Consider the following 6,000-nt stretch of genomic DNA (forward strand, 5'->3'; position numbering starts at 1 on the left):
TCTAGCTTGGGAACAGATTATACTTAATAAGCTTCTAAATGAAAAGACACATCATCATGAGAGACTTCAAAAAAGATATAAAGATCTCTCTGGGCTTAAATTGAAGTGTTTTAATTAATACTTGTGTATTAAATTATTTCAAAATGCCAATAGGATGGGCTAATATAGCATACACATACAAAAGAAACATTTGGAATAATACTTAGCTGTATCCAATATTAACACACCAAGTAAATGTTATAACTGAACTACTTCTGCAAAACTGGTGGCATTTTCAAATCTTGGAGACAATTCACAACTGCTCCTATATCCATTTGCTAAAAGTTTGGTTTAGTTATATTGTTTCATTAAATGTCAAACAAGTATTCTATTTCCCATTTAGCCCAATTATAAATAGAAACATGAGTGGCTACAATCATTGGTCTATTAAGGAGACTAGAGTGAGAGGAAGGTCCTTAAAATTTTTTTGAAATTTGTCTTCCATATTGAGTATATGATTCCTCTTCTGTAGGTGTAATAAAAAATGCAACATGTGGAAGGAACATTGATAAAGTCGACAGGAGTCTGATGGCATGTCTTGACATTTAAGCAGTACGAGGATTTGGAATAAATCATTTATTAATCCACTCATTTGTTGTGTAAATATGTTTTGAATGCCTCATGCTTCATGTCATTTTATTGTCTGGACAACAGTAAAACCTAGCTTATTGACAAATTGTATAATACATAGGCAACTGTACATCATAATTTCCCAGTATACATTTGAATACAGGTCATCTGGTTTGTAAATGTTGATACTGGATAAAGTAGAAAAGGAGAAACACAGGAAACAGACAAAGAATATTTCAAACATTAAGTCCACACATACATGCTCTTAGTTTGTAGTGTAGACATTATAATGTTGACTATACTTTCTACAAAGATCCAATGGTTTAAAAATATTTCTAAATAATCAGTGTTAAATCATTTTGATACTCTAACATCAGAGTTCGAATTGATAAGAATAATGATAAAATATAAACACAAAGACAATTTTATATTACTAAGACGAAATGTGTCTATACATAACTACATAAATATTTAGGAATGAACAGGATGGTTTGATGATTAAATTTTATTGAGTTCTTTTCCAGCTAAGAAAGTGATAAAAAAAAAAAATTACACTAAAACAGCCAGCATCAATATGTCAAACAAGGGACTTTGAAACAGCTGGCATGGGATGTTTATCAGAAGAGAATATCTTCGATCAACTTTGATCTGGTTAGAGATGCAGAGTGCTAGGAGTTAGGTTAGCTCAATAGAGTGAGAAGTTAAATTTACCATCCAGAGAAAAATTGCAAGACTACCTCTTAACTCTGATTAGAGTTCAATGTTACAATTTCCTTCTTTTTTCTTCAACCCACCCATGCAAAATTGTCCTCTTCTCAAAGCGAATCAAAATTAAGCACACACAGATGTGCTATTTGGTATTTCTCAGTTGGTAATATCTAGAGGAGGAATAATATGGTATCTTTGTTGAATCATAAAAGGGAGTAATCATCTGGCACTAATTGAAACAAAGTCTACACTATAGAGAAAATAAAAATGAACTTATCTTTTCCCTTACAGAGTTGAATGTTTACACTGCTTCTTCATCAGAAAAAAACACACACCTCACACCTGCTGTATTTCTTTTTTTCTGTTGAACCTCTATCTAATTAACAACAATTAAGATTCGCACCTGTGGTGGCTTTAGCCTTTGCCTCCTGCTCTAAGTTGTGGTTTTTAACCCTTCATTTTACCTATAATAAGTGAACGATCACTTTCCATAACGGGCTCAGTCTTTCAAAGAGGGCTTCCTCAATATTTGCTTGCATTCAATCACTCGAATTCACCACAGCTGGGGGTTCTGAAGAGGCAATTGTTTTTTCTGGACTGAGAGAGGAACAGGTGGTACTCCCACCTGCTGCAAGTCTTTGAATGTTTGTTGGCTCTGAACAGTTCTTGGACCTGATTTTTGAAATATTCTCTTGCATTAGAAGTAGCAGAGGAAGAGAAAACAAGCCATGGCCTTTTTTGTTACAAATGGTCTCATTATAGACATTCTCTGCTTGGTAATTGCTGGCATACGGAAATAAATGGGTACATTGCTTTCTGGACTGAGGGTGGGTGGAAATAAGCCAAACAGATTGGTACACAGCCTGGCTACTTTATTTTAAACGTTAAAGAAGATTTAGCCTATCTAAGAGAGTGACTTATTTTCCCCTTGGGAAAGTTTGCAAAGGTCTATTTGTAACTGGCAATGGAAATGTTTCTGGATAGACAAGTAGTTCTTGTGATTTTCACTAATTTCTTCAACGGGGAAGAAAGCACTTAGCCGCTATCTAATTTAGGGTATGTCTATTCTGTTCTCTTAGTTTATTTACTTTTTTGGTATTTCTGTTTTCTAGCGGAGTGGGACAAATTGGCTCAAAAAATACTAGAACTATTCAATTTGAAGGCTTTTATGGACAGGGTAAAACCATTACGGTCTATCCAGTCATAATTACAACCTGCAAAGTATGTTGGGTCTATTTTTGTTCTGAACAAAATTGAAAACATACTGTTAAGTATGGTTGTTTCTGTTCTCCAACATCCTCTCTAATAGTTTTCAGTGAATCACAGCAGAAATAGTAATACAGACTAGTTTTGATTCAATGTAACTAAAAGTGCCATTTGTGCATTTTTAGAGTTGTGTACAAAAACCATATTATTTTTATGATTGTTAATCTTCTATCTATATATCCGTATACTATAGATATAGCTATTGATGTAGAGATATAGATTGATGTAGATATAGATATATGAAGGAGATTTAGATATATTCAAGTTGTATGTTGTACATTCTATATATAACATTATTGATCAAAATATACTAAGTGAAAGTCCACACAGGACTCCAAGTAACCGAGCTTATTCAAAGTCTGAACCAATTTTCCAGAAAGCATTTTTCGAAGATACCTGGCATGTATTATGACTACATAAAATGTGACTGTGAAAATAAGATATTGTAGAGTAAGGTACCAAAGGATATTGAACATGATATGTTTTGAAACTTAAAAGCAAAGTTAATTTCTCATTAATTAAGTAGATTGAATGGATTAAAGAACAGGGGAGAAAGTATAAGATTCGTTTAATTGGTTGAGGTGTCAAGGTGAAACTGGGAAACATTTCTTTAAATTTCCTTTTATTACAACAAAATCTCCTGGTTTTCTTTTTTTCTCTCTTAATATACTTTCTTAGACTTCACTGTTTCTTCCTCTTCTGCCAAATATATATCTACTCTCTTTCATTTCTCAGAATTTAATCCTAATCTTTCTACTACTTTCACTCTGTAGTGTTTTCCTACGTGATATAATTGATCTCAGTAATTATGACCTATAGGTAACAATTAAAAACACTGTGGCCAAAATTGTCCCTTTCAAAATAATGTAATCCACGAAACTAACCATAAATTCAACACAAACTGAATTCATTTTCTTTTTTATATAAACAAAGAATTCTTTCTTTCTCATTCTCGATTTTTATATAGTGCACATCTTTCTGAATATTTTCTTAGAAAATAAACCTGATAATTTCACTTTCTTGCCTAAATCTCTTTAATTATGTTCCATTATCTTGAAATTTGGAACCGTCTGTCATGATCTGCATGATCTGTCATCTACCTGTCATGACATGCTTTCATTCTTGCTTTACTTTCCAGCCGTACCTGACACCTAATGCCTTTTATCGTCTACCTCTTCATCTTTATCCATACTCTTTAAATACATAAAGCTGTCGTATTTATAACATGGGTAAAAATAAATGAAAATGTCTGAGGCTTCTGCCTAAAATTATTTTTTTCCTGCTTCTTCACTTATTTCAATCATCTTTTTCTCAGGTTCCACCTTAAACAGCAGCTTCTTGATTGATTTGGTTCACTTTTTATGTGTTTCTTTAACAGTTTACCTTTTCTTTTTCAATATTTTATTCAGTTGTGATTTGGGAGAAGCAATAATCCTTGACGTTTTTACACATCTCTCCCCGGTGTTTGTCTTGGACTACCTTTTTACAAATGTTTGCATAGCTAACAGCCTTGGAAGATGAACCTTGAAAATTTTGTCTTAAGAGAAGGACGCCAGTTATGAAGGCCTTGTATAGTATGATTTCACTCATATGGAATGTCAAGAATAGGAAAATCTACAGTCTAGGGCTATGAGAGGAGAGTAGGGGTAATGGAGAGTACCTAACGATGGGGATAGAGTTATTTTAGGGGTGAGGAAAGTGTTCTAAAATTGACTATGGTAATGAGTTCACAAAACTATGAATATATAAAACACTGTTTTATTCATCTTTTAATAGGTGAATTGTTTTACCTATAAATTATATCTCAATAAAACTGTTATTTAAATGTGTTTATGATCTGAGTGAAGGTAAAAAGAAATAGAAATATCCAGACTTTCTTAATTCAGGGATCCTTACCTGTAATAGAAACCCACCACGTGTGTAGCATCTATGTGGGCTTATGTTCACATTGACCCTATGAGACTCGAGGGGCAAGGAGGAATGATGAGAACAGAAAGCTCACGTTGCTGGCTTTGCTGTGAGTGACAGCGGTTTTCCTCTGACGTAGTAGTCTCGTGTCTTCTGTCCGGGTTAAGGGAACTGTGGCAGGGTAACTTGTTACCTTACAAATAGGGTGAAATCTCAGAGCCTTCATAAATTTGAACATTCATACTATAATTCATACTATACTTCATTTTCTCTAACCTATCTTATTTGGTTCTGTAGCCCTATCCTCACACAATGGGTTGCAAAGGGCAGATACAGCAAATATTTATTGACTGACTGACTGACAATGTAGAAGTGAGGGAGAAAAATAAAAATTAAAAAAGATGAGGGAAAGATTTTTTAGTGGGTCTATTGAGAGATTTTTAAAGTGACCCAATTTTTCTTCTTTGAAAGTACAATTAGAACCCTCTTTTAAATATCTTCAACATCCATACTATGTGCTTTAATTAAAAAAGAAAAAAATTTTACTTAATGATGTGGAAACTCCCCATTAGTATTATTCGATAAAAATTTCTGAATATTAAATAAGTGTCATTACTACAGTATTCATTTGTATCACTTTTCCCTAGGGTGCCATATAATCATTATAGTTTGTAAATTGTATAGTTAAAATATGATGGGATTTCATCAATGGATGACTTTATAAAAAAGGATGATAGAATTGAGCTATGCCTTCTAGCAGACATAGAATTTTGATTGAGGATGGGAGCTAAGAAAGCAGGCAGTAGGCAAAGTCAGGAAAGGTAGAGAGTTAAGGTGAATAACTCCTAATGATCTCTTTTTTTCCCCCTTCTGCTTCTCAGTGTACTAAAACTGTGAAAGACACAAGACCCACTGTCAATCAGAAGGTATGGAACTTGGAGTCCCTTTGTACTGCAGCCTAAAGAAGTATGGTTTCCATGCAAACTTAAAATGGTATCTATCCAGACACCAGTGGTTATTAGTGGAAGATTCAATACTGCCATAGTATTTTCATAATGAGAGGAAGATGACAGTGTGTGATTCCATTAAAAATCAAAAAGGAGAGAAACCCATAACTATTCTGAGGTAGAAATTAATGGTCATGGTAACTAGGGGGAAAAAGTGATCTAAGGGAAAAATACGTTTTGTGTTCTTGGTACTTAAAGTTATTCTAAGAGATTTGAGAGTTTTCACTACTCTAATGCATGCAATGAGTTATAGTGAAATTAAAAAATACATTACTTTTCTATTCTAAATTCAAATCTATTCTATCAGGGGCAAATTTATAATGAATCTAAAACTCATTTAATTTAAAAATCATCTACTTAAATCTAACCCCTTGTAGAAACTAGTGATAATAAGTAGCATTTGTCCAGTCATTTACTGGTTTATTTTTACATTTATTCAAATTTTTTTTCTTAGATCCAGAACCCTTACCTGCTACTTTCCATATCATTGTCGCTAAGGCAA

The sequence above is a fragment of the Rousettus aegyptiacus genome, unplaced genomic scaffold (assembly GCF_014176215.1).
Source record: "Rousettus aegyptiacus isolate mRouAeg1 unplaced genomic scaffold, mRouAeg1.p scaffold_m13_p_11, whole genome shotgun sequence".
NCBI classification, from domain to species: Eukaryota; Metazoa; Chordata; class Mammalia; order Chiroptera; family Pteropodidae; genus Rousettus; species Rousettus aegyptiacus.